The following is an 18,935-nucleotide window of genomic DNA, read 5'->3' as shown; positions in this document are numbered from 1 at the left end:
AAGTAAGCAGCTGAGGGGAGCAGGGAAGTGTGCGCAAAATACTGAATTGAAAGTTTAAGCTGCATTTGAATCTTCCGAGTGTGAATAACCCAAAAGAGAAACCCAAGATCCTGCTGAACACTGAGGTTTTTGATGAAGCAATGAAAAAATAGTCCATAGGCGCACCTCTGCGAGAACGAACACGTCCCATTGACCTGTTCTTTGGGAAGGTACCCACTCGAGAGTCCGCAGCCACACTTGAGCTCACTGTACCTTTCACAGAAGGGAAATATCCATTTGCATATCAGTCTTTGTCTCACCGCCATGGGCAGTCCAGCACTGAAATGCTTTGGCAATTCCCTTCTGAACAAGAGTACCAACAGCGCCCCCATACACGCGTTTCAGCCTTGTTGGGCCTCATCAGTGAGGTGAGCTGAAGTGTGGCTGCAAGACTGTAAACGGTATCAGGTAATATTGTCCCCGTATATAATGTCGCCCTACATATAGACACCGGGAAACGGCATGGGCAACATTATATATGGGGACAATATATGGGATATATGGGAGTGGGGGCCGCAGGGGTGTCCCCTGCATGTTCCCTGTGATTATGTCTTAGCAAAAAAACACTGCCATTCTTGCATGGCAACATTTTTGCGGTGACATTATCACATGGAACCATGTTAATTTGGTGAAGGAAGACCTAAGATGCTTGGGGGCATTATCTTTTGGAATTTTTTTGTGTACCATCACCTGCAGCTTGGTGGAAGAGTCCTGCGCCTGTTTTGGAACATTGTGGTGTGAATCCATGCTTAAAGCTTGGGGAAGAGAACCCCGAGTTCTTTCGGAACTTTGCAGCTTGGGGAAAGCTTGCAGCTTGGGGGAAAGAGCCCTGAGCTCCTTTTGCGAACAGTGTCTCTGGAACGATATCCTGAACTTGGGGAAGGACGCTTGAGATTGCTCCAGACTTTAATTTGGACACTTTTTTGTGAATTCCAATATCCCTGCACTATGTTTAGATATTAGACGTGAGGGCAAGCATAGGTTTTGACGCATACACACTTTTCTTTTGGATTTATGGACATAGTCATTCTTTAGGTAGAGCAATCCCCACCACGTTAGGCAAGTTGGGCGTTACACCCATCCTGATATTTTAATATAGGTTTTCAAAAGGGTTACATCTGCTCTGTTACCGCCTGATTCCATGCCTGTCTCACACTATGCATAATCTTCATATTAGGATGCAAGATAGAATGAAAAGGGGAGACATCTACACCTTTTTTATGGAATTATGGAAATACTTAGGTGGCAAAGAAGACTTCTACAACGTGTCAATATAAGGACAGGTTGTTGAGATTTCCATAGGTGTTTGGTATCAAACCATCTTTAGAACAAATTTTAGCTTTCATTGCAGGTCTGGCCAGTTTGTTGGTCAAGGTGCCACGCGTACTTAGCTGGGCTGGCCCTGTACCTTAATTCCCAGGATTCATGCCCATCTTTTGCTCGTCCTGGTGTTAAAAGGCATTTTGAAGTCTTGCAACTAAATGTCTGCCAGTTAAGGTCTCCCATTAATCATGGCATTTAGCCGGTCCGATAGCACAGTGAGTAGAGCACTCGCTTTAACATCTGTGTAGAGCCTACTGATGCAGGTTCGAATCCCGGCAGGGCCAAACTCGGCCTTTCATCTTGTCGATAAATGAGCACCACGCACTGTGGGTAATAACAAGCAGCGCTCAGATTCCTGAGGGTTCGTAGCGCTATATAAATGCTAAATTATTATTTGAATGTGGTGCTAATTGCTCTGGCACACAAACTGTTCCAACCCATGCCGTTGATAGTTCTCAGTTTTGTATCCTGGAAGACCCAGCTTGGTAGTCATTCCATCAACTCTTTAGTGTTCCACAAGGACAATGTGGTGTTGACAACTCATCCAGCGTTAATGCCTAATATAGTCTCACATAAATCAGGAGATTTGTTTACCTACTTTCTTTCATAACCCATCTCCTGAGGCAGTATGTATCATGCACTACATGGGAGGTTGGCTCTAGGGTCCTCTTTAGGCAGAACCGTTCATATCAGGAGCTCCGACAGACTATTTGTTGCTTATGGTTGACAAATCTGGGAAGATTAGCGTCAAACCCCACCATTGCGAGGTGGATTGTTAATTGGATCGTGGAATTTTATAAATGCTACTGTAACGTTCCTTGTATAGGTTTTCATGCATACTCTGTCAGGACTGGAAAAATCTCTTCGGGTAAAATAACTCTGGTCAAAAAAAGGCTCTGTCACGTCCCCATGCGGGGCACATCCCGAAGGAAGGAGTAAAGGGAACGCTGGACTAGGAATATAAATGTAACTGCAGTGAGGAACATTTTCATATTGTTACGTTTACGTGTTCTACGTTTAAAACGCATAGATGTGAAATATAATGGCATGTTTTAAACATTTTAGAAGTGCATTTAAATGTTAAGCCAAACATGAACCCATCAAATTTGTTTTCACAAAAGCGTGTATACACAGGTGAAAACAATCGGAGGGTGTTGACTGCAAGGAGCATTGTAGGTAGCCGACACTTCATGTGCATGGTTCTTACCTTTCAATGCCTAAAGTGTCATAAATAAGTTAAAATACTTCAGAACCAGCTCACCCCCACACCTTCTCCCTTTTTCAGAACCACCAGAGCGCCAGGGGACCACTCCGGTGGTGATAGTACGCGGTACAAATATCCTTTAACATTAACTGCTAGATGATGGCACATGCACAGTATTTGACTTTAAAAAAAGATCAAGCTAACGAAAAAACACTCTTACATTAGTTTAGAGCAGGCATCCGCAACCTTTGGCTCGCCAGATGTTTCGGACTACAACTCCCCTAAGCCGGCATTGTCAATCATGAGTGATGATTGGAATAGCAGTCCAAAACATTTGGAGAGCCTACATGTTGCAGACTCCTGGTTTAGAGTCTACATAAGCCCCATTAAATATGAACAGTATTTGTGCACCGAAAGAGACCTGGTGTGATCTCAAAATCTAGTACACTGTTATGTAGGTATCTAAAATGTGCACAAAGACGCCTTAAATATAATATAAACTTATGATGGTGGAAGACTGGCGGCTTTGATCAGGAACCTCTGCGTGCCTTAGGTTAGTTTTGTAGAAACCTGCCAACAAAGCTAATAAGGGAAACCAGTCCAACGGCAGCAGAGTCTGTTTCTTTCCATACCACTGTGCAGAAGTGGATAGTGAAACTGTCGGGTTCCACCCGTCCCAGGAAAGAGGCCCTTGAGCACAAAATATGCATGAATTTTCAAGGTTTTACGCAATTAAGTGTCACAGATGGCACAGAATACACTCCCACGTCTCATTGGTCTTTATTGAGATTTGTGTGGGGTTTTTATGGTCCATCTCTCTCATATCTTGCCACTACCTGCATCACTAACCCAGGCGTTGGTATCCCCGGTTAATGCTAGATTGTGGACACCTACGGCTTAGACTAGTGATGATTCCCTAAAATGAAGACTTTGGCTCCCTCAGGGACTTCTATCTTTTCACTATTCCCACTAAAGGTTAGTATTCGAATAAGAATTCGGATTGTGCCTTGCAGGCATTCTATCAGATTCAACTGGTTTCACTCATGCCCACCGTTGCCTTACCCTTCTTCTACCCTGCCCATTTTCTGTCACTTAACTACTCCTGCCATTCTTTTTGTCCCTCAGATGTTTTTATTCCTCCAATGTTTTTATTCCTCCACCGTTCTCTTCTCCCATACTACTACTCCCTCCACACTACTGTTCCTCTTCCCACGCTACTGCCCCTTCCACACCACTACTCCTTCCATACCACTACTGTCCCCTTGTTTCACCATGTAACAGTCTTCTCACCCCTCCTATCTCATTGGGTGATACAAAGCTAGGAACTGATGTGGTGCACCCCTTTCTAACTTGGAACATCCCCCAGATAAAGAGCATAAGAAGCTCCGTGCCAATGAACGTAAAATAGCAAGTTCTGCTGTATATAGTGTGCAGCTGCCAAATACCACGTCTCTTGTGGCACAATACCAATGCACACAGTGGGGTGACTTACACACACTCATTATGAAATGCCATCGATCCTACAAGACCATGTACAAGGGTTTGGACATGAGGACCATAGGCTGCATACAAAGTGATTGTAAATGCCCTTGAGGAGATGGAGACTGAAGGTATCGGGGGCAATGGGGTTAAAGAGACTCACTACAGGATTTTGCCAGAGACCTAATCCACACTAATTGTCAAGCTGCTAGAAGAACCATTTGTTGGCAAATCAGTCGACGATGCCCTACGAAAGACCAAGATGGAGTTTGAGACCTTGAAGACCATAGGCATAGGTAAATCTTTAGGACACATTTATCAATGCTGTTAGGGTTTCATCTATTTGGAGTTTTTATCGGGGCCAACGGCACACGATTATGGTACAGGTCTCCCAAGCCACCCAGGAAAATTGGTGACAACGCTTGCATGGTTTTCCATCGGCTATCTATCAAGTGCAGTATATACCTCTGTGCTGTATTAGAGACAGTGAAAGAGGAACACCAACAAAGGGTGCATCCTCATCCTCTAAGCAATGACTCTACTGGTCAGGTCTCCTCCCATTTTACCGCAATAGGGGGATCAATGACATCATTTGCCAACGTGCGTTAGAGGATCGCCATCGACAAGTGGGTGTTGGACACTGTGCAAAGGAGGTATTGTTCCTGTCAAAGCCATACGACATACCACGGCGCACCATAATTTACCTGCAGAACACAACCAACTCCTCTCGCAAAGAAATCCCCAGCCTTCTGCAAAAGGCGGTTATCGCAGTGGTGCAATGTGACAAGGGAAACACAGGTAGTTCCCAAAAAAGACTTGACCAAGAAACCGGTGTTCGACCTAAAAATAGCAAACAAGTTTGTCCAACCTCAAAAGGTTTGTTTCCCCAGCCATTGCTGTTTCCTCCGGTTCAAGGTGGACAAACATTTTCAATTCATGATCCTACAGACCTCGAAATTAGGGTTTGTTGACCAGGAGCCAAAACGCGGCTTCTGGATATCGGGCACCGCCCGTGAGGCAGGAGCTACCCCATGGCAACTAGGAGTGAGTGCATAGAGACAGCAAATCTAATTTATGAGCAAGATGCTAACTACCTTTATTTCTATTCTGTATTATGGAATATGCTTTAAATGTTCCTTAAGTAAGTGTTTTTTTTTTTTTTTTTTCATTCATTCTTTTTATATACATTTCCAAACCGAGACAGTAAATATCAGATAGCTATGTTTGTATGTCGCCAGTTGCCTGGAGAGTCAAATGTAGCTCCTGGTAGCTGTTGGTTTCAAGCTAACCAGGCTGCCCTTGGCTATAGCCAGGAGCTCAATAGCTCCCAGCAACAGGATGGGCACTTTGTCTAATAAAAACAAACCATCAACACAACAGAAATGTTTTACATAGACAAGTAAGGCGGGGACACAGACTCCAACATTGTCCCCATCGCCCAGCCGATTTGGCGTTGGTGAATTAAGGACATGTTTATGCAAACCCAACATGTTCTGGGAATTCACAACTGCATGGCAGACAGTTGGAGCGGCAGGCTAGTGCTTCAGGAACATAATTGTAAACTAAACACAAGTACATAAATGAATCTTCAAACTATTGGGTTACCAAGACATGCTTATTTGTAACAAGTATAAACACAAAATACCCAACCTAATAACCCACAACCAGGGTCACTCCAACGCGCTATAAATGAATTGGTCAGGGAAATCTGTCACATTAAGTTCCGTGCATATGTTTACATGACAACGTTGTGTAGCTACACAAGCACAGGCCGATTTACATGCGGATGAGGCGATATTGAAGCTCTGATCACTATTTCTCCTGCTCACCCTCCACCTTCTACTCGGGTACTGATTGGAAGTCTAAGCAAATTCTGTGTCTCTGACTAAACCAATTCACACGGCTCTGACAGTGGCACCCTCTCTTGTTCCCCACTTGCTTGCTAGGCAACATACACTTACGACTTCCTATGCTACTGCACCAAATGTCACATCAGGGAAAAAAAGGCATCAAAGAATGTTGAAGTGTGGAGTATTATCGGTATGTGCACAAATAGTTTAGATATCGTGAGAGGAACAACTCTGTCACACCCTTTTACTTTGGAAGAAAACATGCAACATTCGTCCAACGGTTAGATGGCAGCCTATGCAAAGCATGGGACTCTAAACCGATTTAAAGCGCGAAGCCAAGGGCACGGCTGTTTTGGCACGCCACGTTGGGCGCAGGTCCCTATCGGGCGCGCCCAGTTGGCAGCGGGCAGCATGACGCAGGGACCTACTTGCGCTGGGTTTTTATGGTTTGCCTGAATATATAATCGGCCTAAGCACGGTGCTTTGGATGACGGTATATTTAAGACCAACACTACACACCCGGTGCTTGAAGCTGTACTGTATCTGAATGTGCCACGCATAAATCAATTGCTGTGTCCTGCATGTCGTGTTTGCGGGGCACAGCAACCAATTTGTGCATGTAGCGTTCAGATGCAGTACAGCTCCAAGCACTGAGCGTGTAGTGTTTGCCTTAAATATGCCATCATCCAAAAGCACTTTATTTTTCGGTGCTGAGCATGACAATTTCTGATGCTTGTTGTTCTGCTTAGAATCACATACTGTGCATATAGTCCGACATCTAGTGGTAACCGCGGAGTATTGAATCTTCTTTCGGGGACCGAAAGGGGACGTTGGCATAGGCGTGTCTGTAACACTATCCCTATCGTGACGTGTAGTGTACCCCAAATCCCTCACGCGCCGAGGTCCCTCAGATTGTTTTTTTCCACCCAGATAGCTGGTCGCCCTATAGCGGAGCTCTTACATAAGAGACATTGTTCATCTTTAACCGACTTGTCGGTTTCCCCGTTAAGTCACCTCGACAAGAACCACTTCGACGAAGACGGCGGGGCAATTGTCTACGGCGGTGGATTTCGGCGCCTAAGATCCGGTGGCCGCAACTTCCACGTGGTCGGGCCCTCCGGCTGACCCTTACAGTAGGGAGAGTGGGGTCAGGGTGGCCATATTTTCGGTATGTCTTTCCTCTTTCCCCCTCTTTACCCTTTAGGTCTGGTCATCTTCCCCTTTTGCTATGGAAAGGACTCCTTTTAGGTTCTGCCCTAAGTGCAGGGTCAGATATCCTTGGAAAGACTAGCACAATACGTGCAACGCCTGTCTCCCCTTAGGTCACGACGAGAAGCGGTGTGCGGCGTGTGAACTCCCTTGGCCTAAGACCCTTAAGGAGCGCCAAGTAAAACGGTATCCCACGTACGGTATGTCGCGAGTGGAGCCCCCTTCCCCCACCGCCACACCTGCCGAAAGTGACCGGGGAGGAGGGGGGGACTTCTGATGACCAAGCATCTGTTACGGATGCGATGGACCGTGAGGCAGACACTTCTAGGACCGCAACGCCCGTCCCCGACCCTTCAAGGCCTGACTCTGGTCTCGCTTCAGGGACAACACCCGGCGACAGGGGCGTACAATCGCATCTCACTAAGCACACAACCCCTACGCCTATTTCGACGGGTACGTCGAAAAAGGCGAGAGCGCTAACAGGACTGTCCAAATTTCGGAGGATTCTTCGGATCGTTCAGATCCAAATCCTTCCCCGCATCCGCAGCAGCGTTTTGCAACTGGGTAGTTGAAAGGAAACAAGGGCGCTACCCCTAAATCAGGTGCACACGTCGAAGCGTGGAAATTCAACGCTAAGCCGGTCCCGAAGGCCACGGTAGGCCCAAAAATCACGACTAGGCCTCAAGTCGAAAAAGCGAGCTGCTAGGCCCTCTAATGCCGCGGAAGGTAATCTACCACTAGTCCTTCTGAGCCTTTGTCTCACGTGGATTCGGCGATTATCGAAGAAAGCATCGAGAGAATTACTTCGGCGGTTGGGCGTACTCCCGTTCTGCCGAAAAGCATGGGACAGGCCGCGGATACTCCATGGCATCCCGATTCTCAAGAGGACTACGAGGACAGTCAAGAGCCTTTTTCTAATACTCTAAGAGGACATTTGTGACGCCATAGAGTGGAATATGACGTTTTTCCACCCGTAGGCCCTTCTGGGTCCTCTAAATGGACAAGGGAGAAATTTGAAGGGTGTATGGACCGCCTGGAAAAATTTATTTTTCTGAGCATCCTTCCTCAAAAATATCTCGTGGAGAGTCTAACCTTCAACATCTACAAGAAGATCAGCCTTCTGCCCCTGTTCAGCATGAAGACATTGTCCAGATGGACACCTATAGGGACATTTATAATGAAGAGGAAGAGACTTCCTTTCTACAGAACTATGAGAAGGACCAAAATTCTCTCTATAGTGGCCGAAGGAAGGCAGGTGAACCAGAATTTGATAAAGAACGCTCTGGACACGGCTGAAACAGCAGGCAGGTCCCTGGCCCAAGGAACCTTACTCAAAAGACACGCTTGGCTGCGCACCTCTGGGTTTTAGCCCGAAACACAGGCTTCGCTCATCAATAAGCGGATTGAAGAAACTAACCTCTTCGGAAATGCAGTCGAAGCCCTAGAAACAGCCAAGAAGGAGCATGAGACTCTTAAGACTCTGCAACAAATCACGCAAAGACTACCCCCCCCCCCCCCGAGAGGTAATAAATCTCTGCGGTCCTTTCGAGGGCAGTCCCGTGCAGGTCAGAACAACTATGGCACGGGAAATTTCAATACAGGACAAACTTCAGGAAGCCCCGCATACTACCCTTCAAGGGGTCAGCGACGTGGTAAAGCCAGAGGTAGAGGCACCAATCCTAGAGGAGCCACAGCCTCCGGTCAGAAATGACCATCCAATCCAGGTCCCCTCCCATGTCACCCCGGTCGGGGAGGGAGGGGCGCTTAAGATCTTTCCTCACGGCATGGGAGGGGATAACTTCAGACCAGTGGGTCATAAAGACGGTCGCCCACGGGTACTGCGTGGAATTCGCCCGACCTCCACAATTCAGACCACCGCGCTCACAGCGCCTTTCACTGGACCATCTGGAGATCCTGAATCAAGAGGTGGAAGCGCTGCTGGGAAAGGACGCCATAGAAGCCGTCCCTATTCTTAAGGTAAATAAACAAGGGTATTTATTCAGTGTACTTCCTTGTACTCAAAAAGGACCTCACCATGTGCCCTGTGAACAAGTTCATAAAACCTCAGAAGTTCTGCATGGTAACGCTACAAGAGGGGATCCCGCTGTTGAAACAGTGGGATTACATGGCAACATTAGACATGAAAGATGCATACTTTCATATTTTAATATTTCCAGCGCACAGAAAATATCTAAGGTTCATGATAAAGGACAGGCATTACCAATTCAAGGTACTCCCCTTCGGTATCGCCTCGGCGCCAAGGGTGTTTACGAAGGTCCTGGCAGTAGCTGCAGCACACCTGCGCAGGTTATCAGTCCCGGTTTACCCTTACCTCGATTAACAGGGGATTCGTACATCACATGTTTTTTGAACACCCAAAAAACCGTAGACCTTCTCTTCAGTCTCGGATTCTCTATCAACGAGAAGAAATCCAGTCTAGTCCCCAGTCAAACGAAACAATTTCTGGGAGCTCTAATCCGGACAAAAGACGGCCTCATCTTGCCCTCCGACGAGAGGGTTCAGAACATGCATTTCCAGATCCCTCAATATGTAGCCAGTCGGGAGGTGGCAGTGCGCAAAGCCATGGACTTGCTAGGAATGATGGCGTTGTGCATATACTTGGTTCCTCGCGCGCGGCTGCGCATGCATCCCATGCAAGAGTGGCTCAACAGCCAGTGGTGTCAGGCTAGCGGACAATGGGAAGATCTGGTAGTTGTCTCACCGGCTCTCGTTCTCTCTCTGCAGTGGTGGTCAAGAGAAAACCTCTTGAAGGGGATGTCACGACGCACTTCCTGAAACCCCCCCGGAAGGCCCATGGGCCAGGAGGGATCTCTGCTTGGGCCCCCAACATGCTTAGGCATCCTTTGCCTAGGCCCTCTTGGGGCAAGTCCTGGCGCCTTTGGCGCCAGGCTCATACTTAATGGAGACTTGTTCTTGGGGACTACTTTATTTCAATGCCAGTCAACATGGAGGCATCCACTTAGCTTGGCTCCTTGGAACCAAGCTATGCGGTATAGTGTTTTGAGTGTGGTAGCCTAGGGACTATTTTACCTGGTCCACTTTCTTGATGCTATTTAAACCACACTCGACTTGCAGAACACGCTTCGTGTTACTTTGCAATCCTGCAACGTGCCGCTCATCGTGTTCAGCAGCATCTGCGAACCTCGGAAGAACAGCACCTGAAAAACAAAAGGGACATAGTTATTTGCAGCAGCTTACCTGTGATTCCACCGCTAGCTTCCCTCTGCTCCTGCAAACAGTATCCAAGGAACCGCAAGCCTCCCGGACCGTCGGATCTGCAAAAGGATAGAAACGACATTAGACATTTACAATTGTGCCGGCAGCTTACCTCTCAAGTCGCCCATCGACCAGCACCGCTTTGGGACTTCTTGCTCCGGGTGAGCACTGCAACCTACGGGAACAAAAGACAACAGGTTAGCGAAGACAAGGCATCATAGCGCCTACTTATCGCATCAAGGTGCTCTCGAAACACCATCACCTGCCGGTGAGTCCAAATTCAGCCAACGTTCCTCAGCCAACTTCCGCGCACCTAAGTAGAGAGAAAAGACATTATTGAATCCAAGAAAGGATTGCTGTATAACAGTAATAAGACCTACCTGAAAGACTCTAAAGGGCAGCATCAGTGAAGTAACTAGATCGCACTTCGCCCACAAAGGACAACGCGCCCCTGCCAAGAAGGCAGGATGGAGAGCACGCCAAAATCCATAACAAGGTGAGGGAAGGTCCGGGGAGGGGCTGCAGGCATACGGGGTGTTGGGAGGCTCTTACCCCAGTTGCCCAGTCTTGAACATTGCCCACCTGTTTTTCAGGCAGAACTTCCCCGCTGATTATACCAGGGAGCGGCTGAGAAGGGCACCAGAGTCCCCGCATCTGGGTGGCGTCCCTGTGGGTACCAGGTGAGCGTAACGGGGGAAGACCTTCACCACCCCTGCAGTGGAAGCCACACTCTCGACAGATGCATCTCTCACCGGGTAGGGAGGGGGGGGGGGCTCACCTGCTTCAGCAGACAGCACATGGAGTGTGGTCCCCTCAAGTAGTGTCCAACCATAAAAATGTACTGGAGCTATTAGCGGTGTTCAAGGCATTAAAGGCCTTTCAGATGCAACTATAAGGGAAGACAGTGCTGATTCTAACAGACAGCACTACAGCCATGATTTACCTGAACAAACAGGGCGGCACTCACTCTACAGGGCTATCCAAGCTGTCCCAAAACATTTGGATATGGGCTCTCAGACACAAGATGTTTCTGTTGTCCCAACATGTTCCAGGGGAACTCAATCTTCTGGCAGATGTGCTCAGTAGAGATTTTCCTCTGCCCGAAGAATACGAATGGCATCTGCACAAAGACATTGTGTCCAACGTCTTCACAGAATGGGGGTTCCCAGAGACCGACCTGTTCGCAACTCAGGGGAGCGCCCAATGCTTAGACTACGCCTCCAGGTACCCCCAGAACCGATCCAAGGGGAACGGCCTCTGGATAACATGGTCAGGGAAATTTGTCTACGCTGCAACCCCCCCCATCACTCCCCTTCTCAACAAGATGGTGCACATGATGCACCAGGAGCCAGTTACCATGATACTGGGGGGCCCCCATGTGGGCCCGCCAACCTTGGTTCGCTCATCTGATGGAAATGTCCCTCTCCCTACCAGTAAAACTACCTTGCCCGTACAACATGTTGTCTCCGGACAGGGGGGAGACCTTACACCAATGCCCACAAACTCTGAACCTAGCAGCCTGGCTCCTGAGATCATAGAGTTTGGACACCTACAGCTCCCTCAGAGGTGCATGGGCATACTCAGGGTAGCTAGAAAACCTAACACACTTTATTGCTATGCCAGCAAATGGAAACGTTTTGTCATCTGGTTTGATTCCAAGGGCGTCAGTCCCATCGATTGCTCACCCACACACATTGTGCTGTACCTTACCCATCTGTTAGACACTGGGTTGGTCTTCAATTCCCTAAAGGTTCATCTGGCTGCACTCTCAGCCTACACCACAACACAACGAAAGGTGTTGTGGTGGATGATACCAGTGATCAAGGCCTTTATGGAAGGGGTTAAGAGGATTTATCCCCCCATTTCTCACCCATCTCCTGGGTGGGACCTAAATGTGTCCCTTTGAGCCTATGCATAAAGCAAGTCTAAAAGACATGACTTATAAAACGGCCTTCCTAGTGGCTATCACTTCTATTAGAAGGGTTAGCGAACTACAGGCTTTCTGTTCTAGACCCCTTTGTTACAGTCCACAGGGATAAGGTAGTTCTGCGCACTCACCCCAGATTTACGCCTAAATTCATCTTGAAGTTCCATGTTAACCAATCGATTGAACTACCTACTTTATTCCAGAATCCCACTAGCATGGCCGAAAGAAGCCTTCACACACTAGATGTGCGCAGGGCAGTCATGTTCTATCTGGAAAGAACTAAACCACTGAGGAAAGCAGAACAATTTTTAGTTTCATTGGCAGCTGGTAGGGAAGGGGATCCTGTCTCTAAATCGGCTATCTCAAGGTGGATTGTCCAATGCATCACACTATGTTACACTCTTGCTAAGAGAGAACTGCCCTTCAAGCCTAGAGAACTTTCTACTCGAGGCACTGGGGCATCCATAGCATTAATTGCAAATGTTCCCCTCGATTACCTGTCAGGTCTAGTGTACTTTACAGATTCCACTCGTATCCATCTTCTATCAACAACAATGCTGTTCATTGTTTGCACTCCACAGTCAGAGGGCTGCCCATATAGCTAACCTGCCTGGCCGCTACCAACCACAATCGTAGATTTTCAACTCGACACATAGTTAACCGTTACTTCCGACCTGCATCTATCAACACCAACAGTTTATGCATCTGCCTACCCGATATCCGACTAACACAGTCCACCATCTTTTCTTATAGAGCTATGCATAGCAAGCCAACATTATTGGCAGAAGGGCGCTATATAAAACCACTTTACATTACATTAATTTAGGATTTAGGCTACAGCCACTTACTGCCTGTCTTTGTTCTGCTGTACAGAGGATAAACATAACCTAATATGCAAGCACAAACAGTGTCCTGTATTAGAGGACATTCCCGTCCACTGCACATTATACAATGTTGTAATGAACAACCGACAATTGCAAAAACTATTTTTGAAAAGGATAGGCAATGGAGTCAAAGATATCTTTAAGATCAAGCCAATAAAGACACCGATTTAATAAATGGTAAATAAGGCAAATATATATAGTTATGGTGGGTTTAAAAAGGTTTGAAAAAAACCTTTCACCTGAAATGTGAAAGTAGGAAAGTCCATTTGAGCAAAGTCACACATTCCACAGTGCCACTGTTAGGCACGATTGTATGTAGTAACCCTGTGGGAGACTACACCAGTCTTGTCCTCTTGGCAATAGGTAACCCAACCTTTGGTATAGGCCTGTACTACACAAGTTGGTAGTGACTGAGCAGCCAGGCTTATCTCCAGAGGGGTCAATGAGAGCTGTAGGGTTGTAACATAGACATTCACATTGACAGGTATTCAAATAACACGTATACTCAAGGTTTCTTGATTAAAATAGTTATTTATTAAAGTTTTAAAATAAGCCTTCTTTAGAAGGGAGCAATATGCAACACTTAAATGCACTTAAAAAATGCACTCCTTCAGTCCATTTAAGTAGATGCCCTTTTGGGATGGCGCACAGATACTTCCTACACCTTGAGGTGACTTCAATAGTTAGGGCACTGTGGACATTAATATATCACTTTTCACACTTTTGTAATACTGAAGTTATGGCAAGAAGGAAAAGGTTAGGGAAGGAAACAAAGGTTAACAAATTTCTCAAACGGCTAAGCACTTTTCAATCCCCCAATGAAATGTAGGTTAACCCTTTCCCAGCTATACAAGTAAGGTATGTATGACTTTTCTGGGGGAAAGCCAGAGGGTAAGAAGAGTCTTCAGGGAGCCAGGACAGCCAATGTCAATTGAACAAAGCCTAGGGGAGCCGAGACACTTCTTGAAGATGGCACAAAAGTCCTGTACAATGTTAAAGGGAGTTTTTGTAGTAAACTAATCACTTTTGGGCCACCCACTGGGAGGCTTGTGAAAGAGGAAAGATGCAATCAGCTCTGCAAAGGGCATCCAATGCAAGTCTCCAGTCAGAGCAAGCAAGTTACACACAAGAGGTAAATACCCCTAGTTACACAGTACCTTGAGTCTGAAGAAAAAGTTCCAGCTGGCTTCTGTTCCTTTTGTAGTCTGGCAGATCCTGTTATTCCTGGGCCTCAGTGTTGGGGACAAGAACAAGGACGTCTGGGGACTCCTGCACTCCGGTTTGAAGGTCGGCAGCAGCAATGGGCACACTCTAGATCAGCAGCACTTTGCGGTTTCAGCTACTCACAAATAGCACCACTGCGGTTCTTGGACACCTTGTGGACCTTCCTTGCTGCTGGGGTCCAGCACTCTGAGGTGGCTCAGGCTTGGTTAGTCTTGCTTCGATGGAGTCTGGAGGATCTTCCTGGAGCTCTGGTCAGGCTTAAAGACAATGCATTCGATTCTTGAGGGGTCCCAGTCGAGTTCATCTTGGGTCTGATTGGTCCCACCAACCCAAGGGGAGTAGTCGTCCTTTACAGGCTTTTCTAGTCGATTAGACATTCAGAGCTTCAGCAATGCAGCAGGGCTTCACCGGGCAAACCGTTCCAGGAGGGTGCAGCAAGCTTCTGTTCCAGTTTCTTCTTCGGTTCCTTCGTTCAGTGGTCGACTCTGCCTTCCTTCTAAAAGACCTTGCCTTTTATGCAAGTTTCTCCCATTCATTCGCAGCCTAGCTGTCACTCACACAGCAGGGTGACTGTCCTCCAAGGACAGCCAGCCGGCCAATCACCTTTGGGTGCATTCCTGTAACTAAGGAGACTAAGCACAGAGAGTTTTGCAAACCTCCCTCGCTTTATGCCCTGCCAGACACGCTGGAGCCAAGGGCGTGCTTCACCAGTGAATCCTGCCAAAGACAAAATGGACAAAGGGACCAAACCTGGTTTGGCACGCAAATATCAAGAAGGACCTTTCCAACAAGAAATGGTGAAAAAAGACGACTGGGCCATTTTGACAAAATGAGCACCCAAGTGTGCAATGCTGCAGCTGAGGATTCAGCCTGCGTTAAAAACGCACAACGGTAGGACAATTAAACCACTGCCATCACCCATTAATTGTAGAAAGGGCAACATAGAAAATGTTACATGAGAAGGTAGACAAAGTGGATACTAAATAATTTGTCCAGCACTCTGTGAGATAGTGTGTGCTGGGTCTACAAAGAGAAAATTGTAAGTATAGTCAATTTCACTTTATTACTCTTGGAAACAGTAGTTTATCCAAGAGAAGGTATTTAAACCTTAACAGAAAGGATTTCTCTGTGACACTGCACTGAAGGTGTTGTGTGTCATAATACAAAAAGAGGATGCCTATGGAATTTGACAGACTCCAAAACCACAAGAGTCCAAATAAAAATACCTGAGAGAGTGAGAAAAAGGGCTCACTCACTACAGGATTAAAATTAAAAGTCCAGCTAAAGAACTGGGGGTCTCTAAGGTAGAAGGGAATTAACAAAGACATGAGAATTCTCCCAAACAGCCACCTAGTAGCCATCGATGGAAGTTCACCTCCAGTTCTGAGCCACAACAGCAAGGCATTGTGGGTATGCACTGCACTCTTAGACAAAGACAATTGGAGAGTTTTTACCGTCTGCACATTGCTGCTGCGGACGGTTCCATCGTCGCCGACGTCTGAATGACTCCACGACCAGACACTGCGGCCTTCACCGGCCTCTTTGGCCCTCCGCTATTACAGTAGGGAGAGTGAGGGGAGGTTTCATACAGTTGCATCCCTTTAGAGAATGGCTATTTTGTCACCCTAATTTGCTTTTGTTGCCAAACTTCCCTTTCCATTTACTATCAGAGGTATACCTGCCCGCCCATGGCTACTGTTATGGCTCTGCCTCCTTTAGTGTTGTGTACTACACACACAGGTGTCGCCACCAATGATAAAATTGCGCCAACACCCTCATATTAGTATCGCATCCCTCAAGTCTTGTGCCACTCATATGTTCATCGGCTGCTGCCGGTTCCCTTCCTACCAGCGCCATAGCTTTCAAGCTACTGGCTAGTCAACCCTACCCAAGCCTTGACAATGTATGCCACTGATATTCACCCCCTACATTAAGGCTCTAGCCACTCTATGGCACAATATAACCGTATGGAACTTTGTAACTGTTGCAAATGTAATTTGTTATTTACCTGAGACCCTTGGTCGCCTCCCATTGCATTTTGCTACCTATTTTGAGACCCGTTGGTCGCCAGCCACTGCAATTTGCTACCTGCTCTGCACATTGCATTGTTTAGCTTATACTGTGATTTTTGAATTTAGGTGAACCCCTACTGCTGAAACTGCACCGACCTGCTCTGTACATTACATTTTTAGCTCATACTGTGATCTTTGTATCTCGGTGAACCCCCACTGTTGAAACTGCACCTACCCGTTTGCACATTGCACTTTTAGCTTATACTGTGATCTTTGTATCTAGGTGAACCCCTTCTGGTGAAACTGCACCTATCTGCTCTGCACACTGTATCCTAGCTTACACTGTGACTCTCGAATTTAGGTGAACCCCATTGTCAAAACTACACCAACCATCTATACATCGCTTTTTATTTCTTAGCCTATATGGTGATCCTCGAACTTGGACACAGCCCTTCAGGGACACCCAAAGGCAACTGTTAGCGTTAGAAAAGCTCTTACTGCTTACAACTATCCTGTCTACCATGAGTAAAAAACATAAATACCCAGACCTTCCTACTCACGATTGGTCTTCTCATAGACATGGCCTCTGCTACCTCTAGCACAAGACCACCCATAGACAGAAACATGAGACTCTGGCCAAGACTACCCTGCATCTATGAACCTAAAAGAAAAAATATAAAGAATACCACCGGACTCCTCTCTACCTATGACCACTTGGCTAAACGAGCACAGGTTACGAAAAAAGACACCCTAAACTCTGTGCCTGCCCACTCTTACACAAAGAAGTACCAGAGCCAAAATAGACACACAATCAAACCCTCACACAATCCCAATCCTAAGAGTACCCTGACGTTAACTGGGTCGCTCATCAACGCCAGATCCATGGTAGCCCATGCCACTGAAATTGCAGACATCCTAAGCAACGGTAGTCTGGACCTCCTTGCCATAACAGAGACCGGGCTCCACGAGGCAGCAGGACCTACCCTGTTGTTAACTGTACCTGACAGCCACCAGATCCTCAGAGTAGATAGAACCAATGCCAAAGGCAGGTGCCTAGCCATCATCGCCAAAACTACCTTGCCCATTAGGCTCGCCACCTCACCTCCTTGCTCATCCTGTGAAATACTCACAGCTAAACTGCTCTTATCCAATAACCGCACGCTGACCATACACTTGATTTACAGGCCCCCAGGACCACTAGGAACTTTCGAAGATGACCTTACTAGTCTCATTGCGAATAATACTCAAAACCATTCCCAAACCTTGCTGATGGGCAATTTCAACATTGGCCTTAACGACCCAGACAACAAACATGCCCACTCAATAGCAGCTCTACTTAATGACCACGGGCTCACCCCAAAAGTCCTCTCCCCTACCTACATCAAAGGCAGAACTCTCGACTGGGTATCTGAACTTAACTGTAACATTGCCATCACCGACATCATCCCACAACCTTGAACGGACCAGTACTTAATAAACTTAACAGCCACACTTGATCTCCTCAGCCCTAAATCCATCAGTATGATACCCCCTCTCCCTACTAGAAGTAAAAAAGAGATTACTGCCGAAAAACTCATCCCTCTCCTCCTCCCCGCTATTAATGGCCTGGAGAATAACACTGACTCAGACACTTTAGTGGGCACCTGAACTGCGCAAAGGTAAGCAGGTAAGCAGGAAGCGCTTTTGAATGCCTGGTTCACACCCCAATTTAAGGATCTAAGAAAACAGAAAAGAAAGCTCCAAGCTATCTGGCGCAACTCGCCTACCAACAACAAAGTCAAACTAGCCCAACTATCCAAACTCTATGAGAAAGAAATTATCAACAAAAAAAGAAATCTATTTGACGACAGAATCACCAAAGCCAAATCAAACACTAAGGAACTCTTTTCCATCCTCCGGGAAATGGAATCATCCCCTACAGCCGGTAGACATTGTCCCCAAGGACAGGATATGGTGTACTAACATACAAAACGCCCTATTGAATAAAATAACCACCCTCCAACTTAAAATAACTAAAAAAAGGACTCTGCCCCTCTCTGATGAAAAATATCACTGCCCACGGAGCCCAATACTATTCCGCCTTTCAGCTTCAAAACCATCTCAATCATTGATACTGAAAAGGTCATTCTCTCCCTGAAACCTTCCAACTGCAAGGGTGACAGTTGCCCAGTGCAAATAATAAAGGATGCAGCTAGAAACTTAGCCCCATTCATCTCGAAGCTCATAAACTCCTCCTTTAAATCAAATACAGTACCTACTAACATGAAAGAATCTTGGGTCCTCCCCTTACTCAAAAAACAAACCCTTGATCCATCCATCCCAACCAACTACAGACCTATCACCACCGTGCCATTCCTACTCAAAATTGACAGAGTAGCGTACTTACAAATTCAAGACTACCTGGAAGCCAACCACCTGCTAGGCTCTCGGTAATCTGGATTCTGCCCCCTCCATGGCACTGAAACAGCCTTGCTAGACATTAAGACAAAAATTGAGGAGCTAAAGGATAGTGGAAAAACAGCTTTGCTACTTCTACTGGACTTGTCA

This window comes from Ambystoma mexicanum, chromosome 3q (genome assembly GCF_040938575.1).
Source record: "Ambystoma mexicanum isolate Mex_15411 chromosome 3q, UKY_AmexF1_1, whole genome shotgun sequence".
Classification (NCBI taxonomy): Eukaryota; Metazoa; Chordata; class Amphibia; order Caudata; family Ambystomatidae; genus Ambystoma; species Ambystoma mexicanum.
Note: the sequence above shows the minus strand (reverse complement) of the source record.